Raw genomic sequence first — 23913 nt, 5'->3', positions numbered from 1 at the left:
AGAACCACATGCAGCTCTTTAGCGGCGCCCTGGTGGCTCTGTAGAGCTTTTTCAAAAATGTATGGAAATGGGAAAAAAATGGGGTGAAAAATGTTTTTGTTGTGATATGGTTTCCGTAGGACTACCAACATGACACCGACCTTCCGAATTGTTATAAAGCCCACTGTTGTGTATGCTTCACTGATGAGCGTATTTGGCGAGCCGTTTAGTCTTACTAATTTCAGCGGCCCTTGAACTCACCGTTTTGTGTGGACTGTGACTCACCAGTTTGTTCACATGTACAACTTTCTCCGACGCTGCCACAGAAAGACGTGTTTTATGTCACTCCTTCTTTGTCTTGTTTTGTCCACCAAACGTTTTATACTGTGCATGAATGCACAAAGGTGATCTTTGTTGACGTTATTGACTTGTTGGAGTGCTAATCAAGCATATTTGCTCAGTGCATGACTGCAAGCTAATCAATGCTGACATGCTAGTTAGGCTAGCTTAATGTACATATTGCATCATTATAGTTATAATTAGAGTGTAGGTATATTTGAGTTCATTTAATATCCTTTAATTGTATCCTCTTTGTATATAATTAAGTGTTGCCTGTCTCATGACACATTATCTGTATGTGAAATTGGCTGCATTTCAGATAGTTGTTTGTGTGCCATGTTGTTCCAGACCACAGCAAACATTGCCTAGCTTGCCAAAGATTGTAATAAATCTATTAGAAGAAGACAGCCTGCCGTTTCCTTTAACTTGTACACACACATCTATACTTTTTGCCATTAAAAGCCAGTAATTACCAGGAGTTATCTCACCTTCTGAGTAGCCTCTGATTTACTAATGGTTTCTAATGTTGTAAAATTGTGTAGAATAAATATTAAAATTCAACATTTCTGTCAACGAAGATTTGCTTCAGCCTGCGACATTTAGTCATTTTAGATTTAAATTTAGATTTAGATTTTTTGGTCCCCCCTGCGATGAGGTGGCGACTTGTCCAGGGTGTACCCCGCCTTCCGCCCGATTGTAGCTGAGATAGGCTCCAGCGCCCCCCGCGACCCCAAAAGGGAATAAGCGGTAGAAAATGGATGGATGGATTATTGGTCCCCTTGGGGAAATTCATTGTCACTGACATACATTTAAACAATAGACATTACACATCACAAAAACAAAAAAAAATAACAAAAAGACATCATACATGACCAACACACATTTACAGGCTTGTTAGACAGGTCGGCCGGACCTGCTGTTAAGGGCTGCTATAGCTGCAGGGATAAGGCTATTGATAGTAGGCTATTGTAGCTAATATGTGCTGCCTTCATTCTAAGACTTCTTTATGATTTTTCATTTTTTGCGGCTCAAGACAGATTTATTTTTTTGTATTTTTGGTCCAATGTGGCTCTTTCAACGTTTTGGGTTGCCGACTCCTGACTTAAGCAGTCAGTATGCAGGCTTCTTTTTCACCGCGGCAGCATCTGCTTGATCTCAATGCAAGTGGGTCATGAAATAAAAAAATAAAAAAAATATTTGGATCGCCACTGAAATACAATGGACTTTTCTACCAGCCATAAATCAACCCTCTACAAAGTTGTGTCGAAGTTACTTTTGTACTTTTTCTGTGTAGATTGTCAGTCATCCAAGTCATTGTTATCCGCAAAGGTTGAATTTAGGCTACCGCACTCTTCTAATTTGTTAAAGATGTACCTTTGATCCAAAAAGGGACTCTCCAGCTCTACATTTTTTTAGGTCTGTTGTCTCCTTAATGATCTCTGTGGTGGGTGTGTCTCTGGACGACAACACAACAACAACCTATTGTTATACAGGACGGACAACAACAACAACCCTATTGTGACCACCCCCCAGGGGAACCGCCCACCACAGTCATTAACAGAGAAAATCCACACCTAAAAAAACGAAGAATTTAGGAAGATGATCCGTCTTTTTGTGCACACCAGCTCTGTATCCTCCATTTGTTTGCATGCTGTCACTGCCGTCCATCCTGTTATTACTCTTGCAGCAGAGTGGAGTAACCAGTGCAGCCCACAAATGAGCAAAACCGGTGCCAGAATTTTCTTGGACCATATTGCTGGAACCTGCCACCCATCAGTCACGGCCGATTGAAATTTCCAACATTTTTTTTTTTTTTTTGTTCAGCAACTAATCTGATGTGTTGGCCCCCCCCCTGGGTGTAATCGGGAGAATGAGTGACTTCAGACGGCTAAAAAGAACCATGGCCATGGACCAAAGACTACCCGACGCTGAAGTTTGCCGTGTGACCGGGCCGCTCAGAGTCTCGATGATTATGACGAGCCCAGTTATGATAAATTCATAGAACAAGCAAACGAACTGTAACCATGCAATTTATTACATTTTTAACGGAACGCAAACATATGCCTCAGGGATGCCAGAAGCATTGCATCATTTTTTATCTTGGATTTTATCGGAGTTTTGACTTAAACGCGGTATTTTCACGGGCCTGGGAGGGATTAGAAAACCATTAGTCGGCAATGAATCATCTAAAATTCTAAACGAGGAGATTTTCTTGACTGTGAGTTGCACGGAGAAAGTCGCTTTGTTCTGCTCAGCTGAATCCAACTCCCATCTTACTTTTTTGTGCATATTTGTGGGGTTTGTCCCAGGGGCGTCCCAGGGGCGTCACTAGCTTTGCCCCCAGTAGATGCACAGGATGCGAGCGAATGTTACGCACGAGCACAAAACTTCACAAACGGCTAACAAAGACTTAGAAATTATTCATTGTTATTATTTTTTTTTTTTTTAAATGCACGGGATGAAATGAAATGCTCCCCGGGACGATGGCTTTTAACCATATATTTTCTTTTTCTTTTTATGTATTTATTCATTTTACATTTTATATTAAATGTCTTGGTTTTTCCTCCCTCTGAAAATCCTATTAAATGTTTAACAAGCCATCCTATAATAATAACACAGCTATTAATGTAACAATAAAATAAAACAAATATATTTAATGATGTTTTTTTCATTATTTTAACAATAGGCTTATGTATGTTACTTTATATACATTCTACAAGAAACACAAAACTTAAAAAATAAATGATTTACAATTGCACACACAAGTTTTTGTGCAGCTTCACTCATTGTTAAGGAAGATAATGTGCTTCGTACACCTGCAGGACCGCAAGCAAGGTCGCAGAGAAAATGCCGGTTGGAATTTGAGTGATGTGGGCATTTTCTATATGAACAAGTGGAATGGATTGGATACCAACGCACGAAAGGGGCTCTCTACCTTACGCTACGAAGTGAGGGGAAACTGAGTGAATAATAACAGGTTATATGATTATTTATTTAAACTCATATTTGGGCCACTTTATAATGAATATGTCGGCATTTATTTGTAAAAAAAAACCCCAAAAAAACACCAAATTATTTAGGAGGGCTTAAGAATATTTTAGGGGGGCTTGAGCCCCCCTAAAATAGGCCTAACAACGCCAATGGTTTGTCCCTTGAAATAGAAGTACCTTTTACTTATTCAGCACTTCTCACAGAGTATAGCTGCCACTCACAATAGATAGATAGATAGATAGATAGATAGATAGATAGATAGATAGATAGATAGATAGATAGATAGATAGATAGATAGATAGATAGATAGATAGATAGTACTTTATCGATTCCTTCAGGAGAGTTCACTCAGGAAAATTAAAATTCCAGCAGCAGTGTACAAAATTGAGATAAATAAAAAGTTAATAATGGGGGTATAAATGGAAACAAAATAGAAAAATATTACATCCATCCATCCATCCATCGTCTTCCGCTTATCCGAGGTCGGGTCGCGCAGGGCAGCAGCCTAAGCAGGGAAGCCCAGACTTCCCTCTCCCCAGCCACTTCGTCCAGCTCCTCCCGGGGGATCCCGAGGCGTTCCCAGGCCAGCCGGGAGAGATAGTCTTCCCAGCGTGTCCTGGGTCTTCCCTGTGGCCTCTTATCGGTCGGACGTGCCCGAAACACCTCCCTAGGGAGGCGTTCGGGTGGCATCCTGACCAGATGCCCGAACCACCTCATCTGGCTCCTCTCGATGTAGAGGAGCAGCGGCTTTACTTTGAGCTCCCCCCGGATGGCAGAGCTTCTCACCCTATCTCTAAGGGAGAGACCCGCCACCGGCCGCTTGTACCCGTGATCTTGTCCTTTCGGTCATAACCCAAAGCTCATGACCATAGGTGAGGATGGGAACGTAGATCGACCGGTAAATCGAGAGCTTTGCCTTCCGGCTCAGCTCCTTCTTCACCACAACGGATCGATACAGCGTCCGCATTACTGAAGACGCCGCACCGATCTGCCTGTCGATCTCACGATCCACTCCTCGTGAACAAGACTCCGAGGTACTTGAACTCCTCCACTTGGGGCAAGATCTCCTCCCCAACCCGGAGATGGCACTCCACCCTTTTCCGGGAGAGAACCATGGACTCGGACGTGGAGGTGCTGATTCCCACCCCAGTCGCTTCACACTCGGCTGCGAACCGATCCAGTGAGAGCTGAAGATCTTGGCCGAAAAAATATTACAATAGAGTAAAAATAAAAAAGCAACAATGAGAATAAAAATATAACAGTAAAATAAGAATATAACAAGAGAATCTAGGCAGTCGTGACCATGTTATGAAAAAGTATTGCACTGTTATTGTTTTGCATCTCCTGTCATCCTAGTACCCCCCCTCACCCCCAGAGAGGAGTTGTACAGTCTAATGGCGTGTGGGACAAAGGAGTTTTTGAGTCTATTAGTCCTGCACTTGGGATGAAGCAGTCTAGCACTGAACAGGCTCCTCTGGCTACTGATAACACTATGCAGAGGGTGACTGGCATCATCCAGGATGCTCACTAGTTTTTCCACAGTCCTCTTCTCTGCCACCGTCACCAGTGAGTCCAGTTTTGTTCCGATCGTAAAACCGGCCCGCCTGATCAGTTTCTCCAGTCTGGAGCTGTCCTTCTTAGATGTACTGCCCTCCCCCAGCACACTACGATGTAGTACAGAACACTGGCAACCACAGACTGATTCAGGCGTTGAGTTACCTTAATTCTCTGATTCATGCGTACAGTGTGTGCCAAGTGTACCGTGAAAACTACAGAATAAACCAAGAAAACAACGATATCCGCTGTAGTATCACAAATAATTCACAAGATTTCAAGTGTATTCACATCATATACAGTCGTGGTCAAAAGTGTACATACACTTGTAAAGAACATCATGTCATGGTTGTCTTGAGTTTCTAATAATTTCTACAACTCTTATTTGTGTGTGATAGAGTGATTGGAGCACATACTTGTTGGTCAGAAAAAAACATTCATGAAGTTTGGTTGTTTTATGAATTTATTATGGGTCTACTGAAAATGTGAGCAAATGTACTGGGTCAAAAGTATACATACAGCAATGTTAATATTTGGTTACATGTCCCTTGGCAAGTTTCACTGCAATAAGGCGCTTTTGGTAGCCATCCACAAGCTTCTGCTTGAATTTGTGACCACTCCTCTTGACAAAATTGGTGAAGTTCAGCTAAATTTGTTGGTTTTCTGACATTGACTTGTATCTTCAGCAAAGTCAAGACTTTGGGAAGGCCATTGTAAAACCTTAATTTTAGCCTGAATTAGCCATTCCTTGATCACTTTTGACGTGTGTTTGGGGTCATTGTCCTGTTGGAACACCCAACTGCGCCCAAGACCCAACCTCAGGGCTGATTATTTTAGGTTGTCCTGAAGAATTTGGAGGTAATCCTCCTTTTTCATTGTCCCATTTACTCTCTGTAAAGCACCAGTTCCATTGGCAGCAAAACAGGCCCAGGGCATAATACTACCACCACCATGCTTGACGGTAGGAATTGTGTTCCTGGGATTAAAGGCCTCACCTTTTCTCCTCCAAACATATTGCTGGGTATTGTGGCCAAACAGCTCAATTTTTGTTTCATCTGACATCACATAGACAAAGATAAGACCTTCTGGAGGATTAATAAAGTATTTCTGATTCGAACCATGAAACCGGAAGTAGAACAGAATTAAGAGCGCTAAACAGGAAGAAACACCATACAAAGGAAAAACAGCACAGTAGAATCCCGAAAACATAATTTTTTTTTCCTAAGCCCTCGGTAGTGGACATGAGGATAGACTGCAGTAAATTAATTTACATTATAGATCATTTTAGACATATATACATACATTTGTTTTCCTCTGTAAAACAGTATAAAATACGATGGATTTTAGGATTATCACTACATACCATTTTTCACGTTTAAACACACAAAAAACTATTCTCGCATATTGTTTCAACCCAAGACAATTCAATCTACTTATTTTTCCTGTCTGGGTCTCGGGGTAACATGCCGGATAATTGCAGCGGCGTTTCAGCTGCGTGCCTGCGACTCGGCCGATGTGACTCTAGTCGCCGTGTGAGGCCCGCTGATGGTCTGTGAGTGAGAGCAATGGCTGACTGATTGCATTGTACACACTGGAGGCAAGACGCCACATGATTCAGCGCTGAGGTCATTACCCGGCAGTCCAAAACAGACTCCATATCCACTCAGAATCAGAACACCGGCAATACGGGCCAGTGCATGTGTGTGTGCATCACATCCTATGTGGTATAAGCAGTGTTAGGTTAGTTACTGAAAACAAGTAACTAGTTACAGTTACTAGTTACTTTATTTCAAAACTAACTCAGTTACTAACTCAGTTACTTACCGTATTTTCCGCACTATTAGCCGCACCTAAAAACCACAAATTTACTCAAAAGCTGACAGTGCGGCTTATAACCCGGTGCGCTTTATATATGGATTAATATTAAGATTCATTTTCATAAAGTTTCGGTCTCGCAACTACGGTAAACAGCCGCCATCTTTTTTCCCCGTAGAAGAGGAAGTGCTTCTTCTTCTACGCAAGCAACCGCCAAGGTAAGCACCCGCCCCCATAGAACAGGAAGCGCTTCTTCTTCTACTGTAAGCAACCACCCGCCCGCGTAGAAGAAGAAGAAGCGCGCGGATATTACGTTTCATTTCCTTTGTGTGTTTACATCTGTAAAGACCACAAAATGGCTCCTACTAAGCGACAGGTTTCCGGTTCATGAAAAGACGCAATCTCTCCATCCGCACACGGACTACTATTTCACAGCAACTGCCTAAAGACTTTCAAGAAAAGCTGGCTACTTTCCGTGCATATTGTAAAAACAAGATAGCTGAAAAAAAAATCCGGCCAGAGAACATTATCAACATGGACGAGGTTCCACTGACTTTTGATATTCCTGTGAACCGCACTGTGGATACAACGGGAGCACGTACGGTGAATATTCGCACCACAGGGAATGAGAAGTCATCCTTCACCGTGGTTCTAGCTTGCCATGCTAATGGCCAGAAACTTCCACCCATGGTGATATTCAAAAGGAAGACCTTGCCAAAAGAGACCTTTCCAGCCGGCGTCATCATAAAAGCTAACTCGAAGGGATGGATCGATGAAGAAAAGATGAGCGAGTGGTTAAGGTAAGTTTACGCGAAGAGGCCGGGTGGCTTTTTTCACGCAGCTCCGTCCATGTTGATATACGACTCCATGCGCGCCCACATCACGCTGGTTTTTAATATATTATTAAAGTTTGACTGACCTATCTGACTGTTTTTTTGACATTCCTTTAGCGCAGTTAGATGCGGCTTATAACACGGGGCGGCTTATAGGTGGACAAAGTTTTGAAATATGCCGTTCATTGAAGGCGCGGCTTATAACCCAGGGCGGCTTATGGTGCGGAAAATACGGTACACCAAAAAGTAATGCGTTACTGTGAAAATTAACTATCTGTTGATCAACTTGACATGCATTTGCATCACTGAACTCTGCTAAGCAATGTGGTCTACATACAACGCACAAAGACAAAGATATGTCTCTAAGGGCCAATTTATTTCAGGCCACAACAAATTGACAAAACTATTTTAAATAGCTGCAACATACATACATAAGTAACAAACAGCATAATAACAACATGTCACAACAAAGCTGTAAACCTGTCTTCACCCAAGGAAGGCACACATGACATACACAGAGCCTAACCAGGCATTTTTTTCTCTCAAGGAATTGTGAAATAAAATCATGTCTTCAGGAGATCAACACTGTACTGAAGTCCAGAACACTTTACGCATTTCCCCAGTTTTAGTTTAGAGCTAAGGAAAGATTGGCCTCTTTATGTTTGTGAACTTTATAGTCTATACATTTAGAGTGATGTGATAATCAAACACTCCAGAAGTCTAGAATGAAAGAGCAACAGTATATAAGAGAATTGACAGAGTTGTGTGTACCTTCAGTGCTGAATGATGAGCAGAGGCAGAGTTAGGAGTGTCTTCTTAAGCTCGCTTTCCATGTTTATGTCCTCACTGTCCAGGTACGTGAAAATGTTTTCCGTGCTATTTGCTGTTTGACGCCGGTATCATGCTAATTAGCTGCCTGTAGAAATAGCCTGCATGTCTTCTACCACATACGCTGCGATGGCTCTATCAACGTTGTCCTGGCTAGCAGCGCCTCCGTTAAAATACTTAGGTGGAGGTGAAAGTGAAGTGGCATGGGAGTCTGTGTCTCTCTTTACTAACTTCGTCGAAGCATGTTGCTTTTGTAGCTGTTTCAGCAGATTTTAATTGCTGTTTTGGGCAGTAGATGGGACTTTTGATCCAAGACACAATTTACATTTAACTAAAATGTTCTTCTCTTTGTGGTTGGGGCGGGGGCGTGGTTGGGGGCATGGCTAAGAGGGGAGGAGTATATTTACAGCTAGAATTCACCAAGTCAAGTATTTCTAATATATATATATATATATATATATATATATATATATATATATATATATATATATATATATATATATATATATATATATACAGTATATATATGTATATATATGTATATATATGTATATATATATATATATATATATATATATATATATATATATACATATATGCATATATATACATATATATATATATATATATATATATATATATATATATATATACATATATATATATAATACTTGACTTGCTAGAATTCACTGAAAGTCAAGTATTTCATATATATATATATATATATATATATATATATATATATATATGTATATATATATATATATATATATATATATATACACATATACATATATACATATATATACATATATATATATATATATATATATATATAAGAAATAGTTGACTTTCAGTGAATTCTAGCTATAAATATATATTTCTTATATATATATATATATATATATATATATATATATATATATATATATATATATATATATATATATATAAAAATAAATACTTGAATTTCAGTGTTCATTTATTTACACATATACACACACATAACACTCATCTACTCATTGTTGAGTTAAGGGTTGATTTGTCCTTCCTTGTTCTATTCTCTGTCACTATTTTTCTAACCATGCTGAACACCCTCTTTGATGATGCATTGCTGTGTGGCACGCAAAAAAGTGCTTTCATCAAATGCACTAGAAGGCAGTATTGTCCTGTTTAAGAGTGTCACAACATTGCTGTATACGGCAGACGAACTGCTTTACGGTAGACGAAAACGTGACTGCTGATGTTGTGTGTTGTTACCGCGCTGGGAGGACGTTAATGAAACTGCCTAACAATAAACCCACATAAGAAACCAACAACTCGCCCTCGATCATTCTACAGTTATAATGATTGGGCAGGCACGTTGTTTATATTGTGGGAAAGCGGACTCAGGTCCGCATGGAGCTGGGGGGGGCGTGGCCTCCAGCTCAGCCTGAATTTTGGGAGATTTTCGGGAGAAAATTTGTCCCGGGAGGTTTTCGGGAGAGGCGCTGAATTTCGGGAGTCTCCCGGGAGTATGACCCGAAGGGTAAAAAAAAACACACCTACAATCTGAGATATCTCATAGTGACCAAAGTAACTAATTAGATGACGAAGCATTGAAAGACTTAGTATAGTTGAAGACTTACGGTCATTCGAAAACATCACTGCACACATAATGGCAGCTACACTTTACATCTTAAACATCTAAAACTATTATTTAGGAATGTCCGGCGGGCCAGATAGAAAAGCTCAATGGGCCGCATGTGGCCCCCGGGCCTTAATTTGCCCAGGCCTGAACTAGCAGGTCTACAAATAGGATATGTTGCGGTTAACTCTCGTCAGACTTGACCTACCGTATTTTCCGCACCATAAGCCGCCCTGGGTTATAAGCCGCGCCTTCAATGAACGGCATATTTCAAAACTTTGTCCACCTATAAGACGCCCCGTGTTATAAGCCGCATCTAACTGCGCTAAAGGAATGTCAAAAAAACAGTCAGATAGGTCAGTCAAACTTTAATAATATATTAAAAACCAGCGTGATGTGGGCGCGCATGGAGTCGTATATCAACATGGACGGAGCTGCGTGAAAAAAGCCACCCGGCCTCTTCGCGTAAACTTACCTTAACCACTCGCTCATCTTTTCTTCATCCATCCCTTCGAGTTAGCTTTTATGATGACGCCGGCTGGAAAGGTCTCTTTTGGCAAGGTCTTCCTTTTGAATATCACCATGGGTGGAAGTTTCTGGCCATTAGCATGGCAAGCTAGAACCACAGTGAAGGATGACTTCTCATTCCCTGTGGTGCGAATATTCACCGTACGTGCTCCCGTTGTATCCACAGTGCGGTTCACAGGAATATCAAATGTCAGTGGAACCTCGTCCATGTTGATAATGTTCTCTGGCCGGATCTTTTTTTCAGCTATCTTGTTTTTACAATATGCACGGAAAGTAGCCAGCTTTTCTTGAAAGTCTTTAGGCAGTTGCTGTGAAATAGTATTCCGTGTGCGGATGGAGAGATTGCGTCTTTTCATGAACCGGAAACCTGTCGCTTAGTAGGAGCCATTTTGTGGTCTTTACAGATGTAAACACACAAAGGAAATGAAACGTAATATCCGCGCGCTTTTTCTTCTTCTACGCGGGCGGGTGGTTGCTTACAGTAGAAGAAGAAGCGCTTCCTGTTCTATGGGGGCGGGTGCTTACCTTGGCGGTTGCTTGCGTAGAAGAAGAAGCACTTCCTCTTCTACGGGGAAAAAAGATGGCGGCTGTTTACCGTAGTTGCGAGACCGAAACTTTATGAAAATGAATCTTAATATTAATCCATACATAAAGCGCACCGGGTTATAAGCCGCACTGTCAGCTTTTGAGTAAATTTGTGGTTTTTAGGTGCGGCTAATAGTGCGGAAAATACGGTAATCAAACTAGAAAATGGTTTTCTCATGTTTAAAAAAAAAAAAAAAGAGACATTTACTTTCCATTTGCCCATTAAAAATCACAAAGGTAAACGGCGAGGAAGCAGGTGTGCTGCAAGGAAAATAAACCTTTCCCCTTACGCACGGAGGACCTACGCACGCATTACCGAGTGCATTCCTGCAGCCTGACATCACGCTGCTGCCAACGTGATTGAGGGCAAGAGGAGCAGGGATCAAATGAGAGCAGGAAGAGCGAGGAGGGAAAGATGGAGGAGCCTCTTTGTGATCTTTGCTAAGAGGGAGCAGATCCACTACCGTGCACAAAGTGTGCACTCAATCAACTGCAACAACCGCGTAGCCTTCTGGCTCCAAGCTGGCACGAAAGGTCACGACAAAGACTCAACGACTCGTGTAGTTTCTGCGAAAGAGCACATTTTATTTTATTTATTTTTAAAAGAACGCACATGCAGGAATTAAATGGTCGTGTTTTTTTACGAACAGCGACACGCTCCCCTGCCGAGATTGGAATCAGGGAAGCCAAACAAGGAGTGGAGTGTTTACAAATAGGCCAGATGGTTGCCGTAGCAACAGGTGGCGCCCAAAGCTTGGGGGGGGGGGTTGCATGAGGTGCCTTAACACCTTTTTTAGAGAGGCTTCCCTGCCAACGTAATCCAGCTTTGTAGCGCCGCGAGGAAAAAACAAAACAATTTGATGACGTTTTTGACGAGCGAGCGTCAAACGGCGCCTGCGGGCGACGCTTGTTTTCTTAGTCATCCTCGTCCCCGACGTGATGCAACCCGAGGCCATGTGTGTCCAGTCGTAGCCGACTCAGCACATTTGAACTTCAACGTGTCTGTAATGCATTTAGAGCAGCATCGTGACATCTGAACCTCCTCTGTTCTTTCCCCGGTTTGCAGGACAAGCGCACACACCAGGGGGCGCCATTTGTTACTCTATACCTCAACTAACTCAGGGGGGTTTGGCAACCCAAAATGTTGAAAGAGCCATATTGGACCGAAAATACTCAAAAAATAAATCTGTCTGGAGACACAAACAATTAAAAGCCTTATATAAGTGTTATAATGAAGGCAACACATGATGTAAGTGTCTTTATTAGCTATATTAGCCTACTATCAAAATGACTTTAAAAGTCTTATATAAGTGTTATTATGAAGGCAACACATGATGTAAGTGTCTATATGAGCTATATTTGCCTACTATCAAAATGACTTTAAAAGTCTTGTATAAGTGTTATAATGAAGGCAACACATGATGTAAGTGTCTTTATTAGCTATATTAGCCTACTATCAAAATGACTTTAAAAGTCTTATATAAGTGGTGTAATGAAGACAACACATGATGTAAGTGTCTATATGAGCTATATTAGCCTACTATCAAAATGACTATAAAAGTCTTATATAAGTGTTATAATGAAGGCAACACATGATGTAAGTGTCTATATTAGCTATATTAGCCTACTATCAAAATTATTTTAAAAGTCTTATATAAGGGTTATAATGAAGGCAATGCATGATATAAGTATCTATATTAGCCCAGTATCAAAATTACTTTAAAAGTCTTATATAAGTGTTGTAATGAAGGCAACACATGATGTAAGTGTCTACATGAGCTATATTAGCCTACTATCAAAATTACTTTAAAAGTCTTATATAAGTGTTGTAATGAAGGCAACACATGATGTAAGTGTCTATATGATCTATATTAGACTACTATCAACATGACTTTAAAAGTCTTATATGAGTGCTATAATGAAGGCAACACATGATGTAAATGTTTATATGAGCTATATTAGCCTACTATCAAAAATACTTTAAAAAAATATTATATAAATGTTATAATGAAGGCAACACATGATGTAAGTGTCTATATTAGCTGTTTTATCCTACTATCAAAATGACTTTAAAAGTCTTATATAAGTGTTGTAATGAAGGCAACACATGATGTAAGTGTCTGTATGAACTATATTAGCCTACTATCAAAATGACTTTAAAAGCCTTATATAAGTGTTGTAATGAAGGCAACACATGATGGAAGTGTCTTTATTAGCTATATTAGCCTACTATCAAAATGACTATAAAAGCCTTATATAAGTGTATAATGAAGGCAACACATGATGTAAGTGTCTATATGAGCTATATTTGCCTACTATCAAAATGACTTTAAAAGTCTTATATAAGTGTTTTAATGAAGACAACGCATGATGTAAGTGTCTATATTAGCTTTATTAGCCTACTATCAAAATGACTTTAAAAGCCTTATATAAGTGTTGTAATGAAGGCAACACATGATGGAAGTGTCTATATTAATGATATTAGCCTACGATCAAAATGACTTTAAAAGTCTTATATACGTGTTATAATAAAGGCAACACATGATGTAAGTGTCTATATTCGCTGTTTTATCCTACTATCAAAATGACTTTAAAAGCCCTATATAAGTGTATAATGAAGGCAACACATGATGTAAGTGTCTATATGAGCTATATTAGCCTACTATCAAAATAACTTTAAAAGTCCTATATAAGTGTTATAATGAAGGCAACACATGATGTAAGTGTCTACATGAGCTATATTAGCCTACTATCAAAATAACTTTAAAAGTCCTATATAAGTGTTATAATGAAGGCAACACATGATGTAAGTGTCTACATGAGCTATATTAGCCTACTATCAAAATTACTTTAAAAGTCTTATATAAGTGTTGTAATGAAGGCAACACATGATGTAAGTGTCTATATGATCTATATTAGACTACTATCAACATGACTTTAAAAGCCTTATATAAGTGTTGTAATGAAGGCAACACATGATGGAAGTGTCTATATTAATGATATTAGCCTACGATCAAAATGACTTTTAAAGTCTTATATACGTGTTATAAAAAAGGCAACACATGATGTAAGTGTCTATATTAGCTGTTTTATCCTACTGTCAAAATGACTTTAAAAGCCCTATATAAGTGTATAATGAAGGCAACACATGATGCAAGTGTCTATATGAGCTATTTTAGCCTACTATCAAAATGACTTTAAAAGTCTTATATAAGTGGTATAATGAAGGCAACACATGATGTAAGTGTCTATATGAGCTATATTTGCCTACTATCAAAATGAATTAAAAAAAAAGTATTATATAAGTGTTATAATGAAGGCAACACATGATGTAAGTGTCTATATGAGCTATATTAGCCTACAATCAAAATAACTTTAAAAGTCGTATATAAGTGTTATAGTGAAGGCAAGACATGATGTAAGTGTCTATATGAGCTATATTTGCCTACTATCAAAATGACTTTAAAAGTCTTATATAAGTGTTTTAATGAAGACAACGCATGATGTAAGTGTCTATATTAGCTTTATTAGCCTACTATCAAAATGACTTTAAAAGCCTTATATAAGTGTTGTAATGAAGGCAACACATGATGGAAGTGTCTTTATTAGCTATATTAGCCTACTATCAAAATGACTCTAAAAGCCTTATATAAGTGTATAATGAAGGCAACACATGATGTAAGTGTCTATATGAGCTATATTTGCCTACTATCAAAATGACTTTAAAAGTCTTATATAAGTGTTTTAATGAAGACAACGCATGATGTAAGTGTCTATATTAGCTTTATTAGCCTACTATCAAAATGACTTTAAAAGCCTTATATAAGTGTTGTAATGAAGGCAACACATGATGGAAGTGTCTATATTAATGATATTAGCCTACGATCAAAATGACTTTAAAAGTCTTATATACGTGTTATAATAAAGGCAACACATGATGTAAGTGTCTATATTAGCTGTTTTATCCTACTATCAAAATGACTTTAAAAGCCCTATATAAGTGTATAATGAAGGCAACACATGATGCAAGTGTCTATATGAGCTATTTTAGCCTACTATCAAAATGACTTTAAAAGTCTTATATAAGTGTTATAATGAAGGGAACACATGATGTAAGTGTCTATATGAGCTATATTTGCCTACTATCAAAATGAATTTAAAAAAAAGTATTATATAAGTGTTATAATGAAGGCAACACATGATGTAAGTGTCTATATGAGCTATATTAGCCTACAATCAAAATAACTTTAAAAGTCGTATATAAGTGTTATAGTGAAGGCAAGACATGATGTAAGTGTCTATATGAGCTATATTTGCCTACTATCAAAATGACTTTAAAAGTCTTATATAAGTGTTTTAATGAAGACAACGCATGATGTAAGTGTCTGTATTAGCTTTATTAGCCTACTATCAAAATGACTTTAAAAGCCTTATATAATTGTTGTAATGAAGGCAACACATGATGGAAGTGTCTTTATTAGCTATATTAGCCTACTATCAAAATGACTCTAAAAGCCTTATATAAGTGTATAATGAAGGCAACACATGATGTAAGTGTCTATATGAGCTATATTTGCCTACTATCAAAATGACTTTAAAAGTCTTATATAAGTGTTTTAATGAAGACAACGCATGATGTAAGTGTCTATATTAGCTTTATTAGCCTACTATCAAAATGACTTTAAAAGCCTTATATAAGTGTTGTAATGAAGGCAACACATGATGGAAGTGTCTATATTAATGATATTAGCCTACGATCAAAATGACTTTAAAAGTCTTATATATGTGTTATAATAAAGGCAACACATGATGTAAGTGTCTATATTAGCTGTTTTATCCTACTATCAAAATGACTTTAAAAGCCCTATATAAGTGTATAATGAAGGCAACACATGATGCAAGTGTCTATATGAGCTATTTTAGCCAACTATCAAAATGACTTTAAAAGTCTTATATAAGTGTTATAATGAAGGCAACACATGATGTAAGTGTCTATATGAGCTATATTTGCCTACTATCAAAATGAATTTAAAAAAAAGTATTATATAAGTGTTATAATGAAGGCAACACATGATGTAAGTGTCTATATGAGCTAAATTAGCCTACAATCAAAATAACTTTAAAAGTCATATATAAGTGTTATAGTGAAGGCAAGACATGATGTAAGTGTCTATATGAGCTATATTTGCCTACTATCAAAATGACTTTAAAAGTCTTATATAAGTGTTTTAATGAAGACAACGCATGATGTAAGTGTCTATATTAGCTTTATTAGCCTACTATCAAAATGACTTTAAAAGCCTTATATAAGTGTTGTAATGAAGGCAACACATCATGGAAGTGTCTTTATTAGCTATATTAGCCTACTATCAAAATGACTCTAAAAGTCTTATATAAGTGTATAATGAAGGCAACACATGATGTAAGTGTCTATATGAGCTATATTTGCCTACTATCAAAATGACTTGAAAAGTCTTATATAAGTGTTTTAATGAAGACAACGCATGATGTAAGTGTCTATATTAGCTTTATTAGCCTACTATCAAAATGACTTTAAAAGCCTTATATAAGTGTTGTAATGAAGGCAACACATGATGGAAGTGTCTATATTAATGATATTAGCCTACGATCAAAATGACTTTAAAAGTCTTATATACGTGTTATAATAAAGGCAACACATGATGTAAGTGTCTATATTAGCTGTTTTATCCTACTATCAAAATGACTTTAAAAGCCCTATATAAGTGTATAATGAAGGCAACACATGATGCAAGTGTCTATATGAGCTATTTTAGCCTACTATCAAAATGACTTTAAAAGTCTTATATAAGTGTTATAATGAAGGCAACACATGATGTAAGTGTCTATATGAGCTATATTTGCCTACTATCAAAATGAATTTAAAAAAGTATTATATAAGTGTTATAATAAAGGCAACACATGATGTAAGTGTCTATATGAGCTATATTAGCCTACTATCAAAATAACTTTAAAAGTCGTATATAAGTGTTATAGTGAAGGCAAGACATGATGTAAGTGTCTATATGAGCTATATTAGCCTACTATCAAAATGACTTTAAAAGTCTTATATAAGTGTTATAATGAAGGCAACACATGATGTAAGTGTCTATATGAGCTATATTAGCCTACTATCAAAATGACTTTAAAAGTCTTGTATAAGTGTTATAATGAAGGCAACACATGATGTAAGTTTCTATATTAGCTGTTTTATCCTACTATCAAAATGACTTTAAAAGCCTTATATAAGTGTATAATGAAGGCAACACATGATGTAAGTGTCTATATGAGCTATATTAGCCTACTATCAAAATGACTTTAAAAGTCTTATATAAGTGTTTTAATGAAGACAACGCATGATGTAAGTGTCTATATTAGCTTTATTAGCCTACTATCAAAATGACTTTAAAAGCCTTATATAAGTGTTGTAATGAAGGCAACACATGATGTAAGTGTCTATATTAATGATATTAGCCTACGATCAAAATGACTTTAAAAGTCTTATATACGTGTTATAATAAAGGCAACACATGATGTAAGTGTCTATATTAGCTGTTTTATCCTACTATCAAAATGACTTTAAAAGCCCTATATAAGTGTATAATGAAGGCAACACATGATGCAAGTGTCTATATGAGCTATTTTAGCCTACTATCAAAATGACTTTAAAAGTCTTATATAAGTGTTATAATGAAGGCAACACATGATGTAAGTGTCTATATGAGCTATATTTGCCTACTATCAAAATGAATTTAAAAAAAGTATTATATAAGTGTTATAATGAAGGCAACACATGATGTAAGTGTCTATATGAGCTATATTAGCCTACTATCAAAATAACTTTAAAAGTCGTATATAAGTGTTATAGTGAAGGCAAGACATGATGTAAGTGTCTATATGAGCTATATTAGCCTACTATCAAAATGACTTTAAAAGTCTTATATAAGTGTTATAATGAAGGCAACACATGATGTAAGTGTCTATATTAGCTATATTAGCCTACTATCAAAATGACTTTAAAAGTCTTATATAAGTGTTATAATGAAGGCAACACATGATGTAAGTTTCTATATTAGCTGTTTTATCCTACTATCAAAATGACTTTAAAAGCCTTATATAAGTGTATAATGAAGGCAACACATGATGTAAGTGTCTATATGAGCTATATTAGCCTACTATCAAAATGACTTTAAAAGTCGTATATAAGTGTTATAGTGAAGGCAAGACATGATGTAAGTGTCTATATGAGCTATATTAGCCTACTATCAAAATGACTTTAAAAAAGTATTATATAAGTGTTATAATGAAGGCAACACATGATGTAAGTGTCTATATGAGCTATATTAGCCTACTATAAAAATTACTTTAAAAAAGTATTATATAAGTGTTATAATGAAGGCAACACATGATGTAAGTGTCTATATTAGCTGTTTTATCCTACTATCAAAATGACTTTAAAAGTCTTACATAAGTGTTATAATAAAGACAACACATGATGTAAGTGTCTATATTAGCTATATTAGCCTACTATCAAAATGACTTTAAAAGTCTTGTATAAGTGTTGTAATGAAAGCAACACATGATGTAAGTGTCTATATGAGCTATATTAGCCTACTATCAAAATAACTTTAAAAGTCCTATATAAGTGTTATAATGAAGGCAACACATGATGTGTCTATATGAACTATATTAGCCTACTATCAAAATGACTTTAAAAGTCTTATATAAGTGTTTTAATGAAGACAACGCATGATGTAAGTGTCTATATTAGCTTTATTAGCCTACTATCAAAATTACTTTAAAAGCCTTATATAAGTGTTGTAATGAAGGCAACACATGATGTAAGTGTCTATATTAATGATATTAGCCTACGATCAAAATGACTTTAAAAGTCTTATATACGTGTTATAATAAAGGCAACACATGATGTAAGTGTCTATATTAGCTGTTTTATCCTACTATCAAAATGACTTTAAAAGCCCTATATAAGTGTATAATGAAGGCAACACATGATGCAAGTGTCTATATGAGCTATTTTAGCCTACTATCAAAATGACTTTAAAAGTCTTATATAAGTGTTATAATGAAGGCAACACATGATGTAAGTGTCTATATGAGCTATATTTGCCTACTATCAAAATGAATTTAAAAAAAGTATTATATAAGTGTTATAATGAAGGCAACACATGATGTAAGTGTCTATATGAGCTATATTAGCCTACTATCAAAATAACTTTAAAAGTCGTATATAAGTGTTATAGTGAAGGCAAGACATGATGTAAGTGTCTATATGAGCTATATTAGCCTACTATCAAAATGACTTTAAAAGTCTTATATAAGTGTTATAATGAAGGCAACACATGATGTAAGTGTCTATATTAGCTATATTAGCCTACTATCAAAATGACTTTAAAAGTCTTATATAAGTGTTATAATGAAGGCAACACATGATGTAAGTTTCTATATTAGCTGTTTTATCCTACTATCAAAATGACTTTAAAAGCCTTATATAAGTGTATAATGAAGGCAACACATGATGTAAGTGTCTATATGAGCTATATTAGCCTACTATCAAAATGACTTTAAAAGTCGTATATAAGTGTTATAGTGAAGGCAAGACATGATGTAAGTGTCTATATGAGCTATATTAGCCTACTATCAAAATGACTTTAAAAAAGTATTATATAAGTGTTATAATGAAGGCAACACATGATGTAAGTGTCTATATGAGCTATATTAGCCTACTATCAAAATTACTTTAAAAAAGTATTATATAAGTGTTATAATGAAGGCAACACATGATGTAAGTGTCTATATTAGCTGTTTTATCCTACTATCAAAATGACTTTAAAAGTCTTACATAAGTGTTATAATAAAGACAACACATGATGTAAGTGTCTATATTAGCTATATTAGCCTACTATCAAAATGACTTTAAAAGTCTTGTATAAGTGTTGTAATGAAAGCAACACATGATGTAAGTGTCTATATGAGCTATATTAGCCTACTATCAAAATAACTTTAAAAGTCCTATATAAGTGTTATAATGAAGGCAACACATGATGTGTCTATATGAACTATATTAGCCTACTATCAAAATGACTTTAAAAGTCTTATATAAGTGTTATAATGAAGACAACACATGATGTAAGTGTCTTTATTAGCTATATTAGCCTACTATCAAAATGACTTTAAAAGCCTTATATAAGTGTATAATGAAGGCAACACATGATGTAAGTGTCTATATGAGCTATATTTGCCTACTATCAAAATGACTTTCAAAGTCTTATATAAGTGTTATAATGAAGGCAACACATGATGTAAGTGTCTATATTAGCTGTTTTATCCTATTATCAAAATGACTTTAAAAGTCTTATATAAGTGTTGTATTGAAGACAACACATGACATAAGTGTCTATATTAGCTATAATAGCCTACTATCAAAATGACTTTAAAAGCCTTATATAAGTGTTGTAATGTAAGCAACGCATGATGTAAGTGTCTATATTAGCTATATTAGCCTACTATCAAAATGACTTTAAAAGTCTTATATAAGTGTTATAATGAAGGCAACACATGATGTGTCTTTTTTTTAGCTGTATTAGCCTACTATCAAAATGACTTTAAAAGTATTATATAAGTGTTATAATGAAGGCAACACATGATGTATAAATGTCTATATGAGCTATATTAGCCTACTATCAAAGGCTGACACAATGATTCATCGACAGAAGGAAATTGCAGGCTGTCTTCTTCTAATGGATTTATTACAATCTTTGCAAGCTGGGTAATAATAATAATAATAATAATAATAGATTGTATTTGTAAAAAGCACTTTACATTGAGTAAACAACCTCAAAGTGCTACAATGTATTAAAAAAAATAAAAATAAAAAGATAATAAAAAATAAAAAAATAAAAAAAATAAAACAGCCAAATAGCTAAAATTAGTATGCATATATCTAAAAAAAAAGGGCCTTTTTAAAAAGAAAGGTTTTTAAGCCTTTTTTAAAAGCATCCACAGTCTGTGGTGCCCTCAGGTGGTCAAGGAGAGCATTCCACAGACTGGGAGCGGCGGAGCAGAAAAACGTAACGTTTGCTGTGGTCTGGAAAAACATGGCACACAACAGACTATGAGAAATGCAGCTAATATTACATACAGATAATGTGTCATAAGACAAGCAAATATAAATGAAATACACAGAGGATGAAAGTAAAGGAAATTAAACGAGCTCAAATATACCTACAAACGAGACATAATGATGCAATATGTACAAACATTTAGCCTAAATAGCATATTAGCATTGATTAGCTTGCAGCCAAATATGCCTGACAAGTACTTCGGCATATCAATAAAATCAACAAAGCTCACCTTTGTGCGTTCACGCACAGCATAAAACGTCTGGTGGACAAAATGAGACAAAGTATGAGTGGCAATAAAACACGTCTTTCCGTGGAGAAAGTTGGACATGCAAACAAACTACGATGAGTTCAAGGATCGCTGAAATTAGTAGGACAAAACGGTGCTTGCCAAATACTCTCATCAATGAAGCATGTTTAATACAAACCGTGGGATTTCTAACAACTAAGAAGGTTTGTGTCATGTTTGTCCTCCTACAGAAACCATAGTAAAACAAAAACAAAACATTTGTTTTCATCTTTTTCCATTTTCACACATCTTTGGGGCACTAAAGAGCCGCAGGTTGCTGACCCCCTGACCTAACTGTACTAACTATAGTAACTGTATAGGCCATAAATAGTCGTGTGTCAGACTTTGATTGACAGGTGATTTAGCCCCACCCCACTGCTCAGTCAGCCGGGACAGACTCCGGCCTCCTTGCAACCCTGAATTGAATCAGACGTGTCACTGTTTGCCACACATTAACCCTTAATGGATGAATGATTGTATTACCTAATTCAAACCTTTACTTTTAAAAGCATATATTTGTTTAAGGATTTGGGGGAAATGTCCACCAGGTTGGACAACATGCATCTGAAGTTTACCTGACCAAATACAGTTTTAAGGAAAACAATTAATAACATAGGATTTTGTGAAGACTGTATTTTTTGACGACATCTTTACTTATTTAAACACATTTCAATACGGTTACATGTTTTTTTTTGCAAAAAAAAATTGAGCCTACCGATTTAAAAAATTAACTTGTCTGAAACACAAATCCTCTAAATATTGCTATATTGTGATAAAATAAATAACATATTGTTAGAATAAAATAAAAATTCAGTTTAGTGCAGTTCAGTTTCAGTTTATTTGGAACATGCGTACGATACAACGTAATGCATCACATATTTCCAGTTGTTTCATTGCAGCACGTCCGAAAAGGAGTAGGAAGAAGATAGATAGATAGATAGATAGTGTCGGAGGCAGATATTTACATACAGGTAAAAGCCAGTAAATTAGAATATTTTGAAAAACTTGATTTATTTCAGTAATTGCATTCAAAAGGTGTAACTTGTACATTATATTTATTCATTGCACACAGACTGATGCATTCAAATGTTTATTTCATTTAATTTTGATGATTTGAAGTGGCAACAAATGAAAATCCAAAATCCCGTGTGTCACAAAATTAGAATATTACTTAAGGCTAATACAAAAAAGGGATTTTTAGAAATGTTGGCCAACTGAAAAGTATGAAAATGAAAAATATGAGCATGTACAATACTCAATACTTGGTTGGAGCTCCTTTTGCCTCAATTACTGCGTTAATGCGGCGTGGCATGGAGTCGATGAGTTTCTGGCACTGCTCAGGTGTTATGAGAGCCCAGGTTGCTCTGATAGTGGCCTTCAACTCTTCTGCGTTTTTGGGTCTGGCATTCTGCATCTTCCTTTTCACAATACCCCACAGATTTTCTATGGGGCTAAGGTCAGGGGAGTTGGCGGGCCAATTTAGAACAGAAATACCATGGTCCGTAAACCAGGCACGGGTAGATTTTGCGCTGTGTGCAGGCGCCAAGTCCTGTTGGAACTTGAAATCTCCATCTCCATAGAGCAGGTCAGCAGCAGGAAGCATGAAGTGCTCTAAAACTTGCTGGTAGACGGCTGCGTTGACCCTGGATCTCAGGAAACAGAGTGCACCGACACCAGCAGATGACATGGCACCCCAAACCATCACCCAACCATGCAAATTTTGCATTTCCTTTGGAAATCGAGGTCCCAGAGTCTGGAGGAAGACAGGAGAGGCACCGGATCCACGTTGCCTGAAGTCTAGTGTAAAGTTTCCACCATCAGTGATGGTTTGGGGTGCCATGTCATCTGCTGGTGTCGGTCCACTCTGTTTCCTGAGATCCAGGGTCAACGCAGCCATCTACCAGCAAGTTTTAGAGCACTTCATGCTTCCTGCTGCTGACCTGCTCTATGGAGATGGAGATTTCAAGTTCCAACAGGACTTGGCGCCTGCACACAGCGCAAAATCTACCCGTGCCTGGTTTACGGACCATGGTATTTCTGTTCTAAATTGGCCCGCCAACTCCCCTGACCTTAGCCCCATAGAAAATCTGTGGGGTATTGTGAAAAGGAAGATGCAGAATGCCAGACCCAAAAACGCAGAAGAGTTGAAGGCCACTATCAGAGCAACCTGGGCTCTCATAACACCTGAGCAGTGCCAGAAACTCATCGACTCCATGCCACGCCGCATTAACGCAGTAATTGAGGCAAAAGGAGCTCCAACCAAGTATTGAGTATTGTACATGCTCATATTTTTCATTTTCATACTTTTCAGTTGGCCAACATTTCTAAAAATCCCTTTTTTGTATTAGCCTTACACAATATTCTAATTTTGTGACACACGGAATTTTG

The 23913-nt window shown here is 36.7% G+C and overlaps 1 protein-coding gene across 1 annotated transcript in view; it reads right to left on the bottom strand.

The window, feature by feature from the left end:
• LOC133622522 (filamin A-interacting protein 1-like) overlaps positions 1–23913 on the bottom strand; it is a 64908-nt gene that overhangs the window by 2391 nt on the left and 38604 nt on the right. The window lies entirely within an intron of this gene.

This window comes from Nerophis lumbriciformis, linkage group LG23 (assembly GCF_033978685.3).
Source record: "Nerophis lumbriciformis linkage group LG23, RoL_Nlum_v2.1, whole genome shotgun sequence".
NCBI classification, from domain to species: Eukaryota; Metazoa; Chordata; class Actinopteri; order Syngnathiformes; family Syngnathidae; genus Nerophis; species Nerophis lumbriciformis.
Note: the sequence above shows the minus strand (reverse complement) of the source record. Positions and strands in the feature narration are given on the sequence as shown.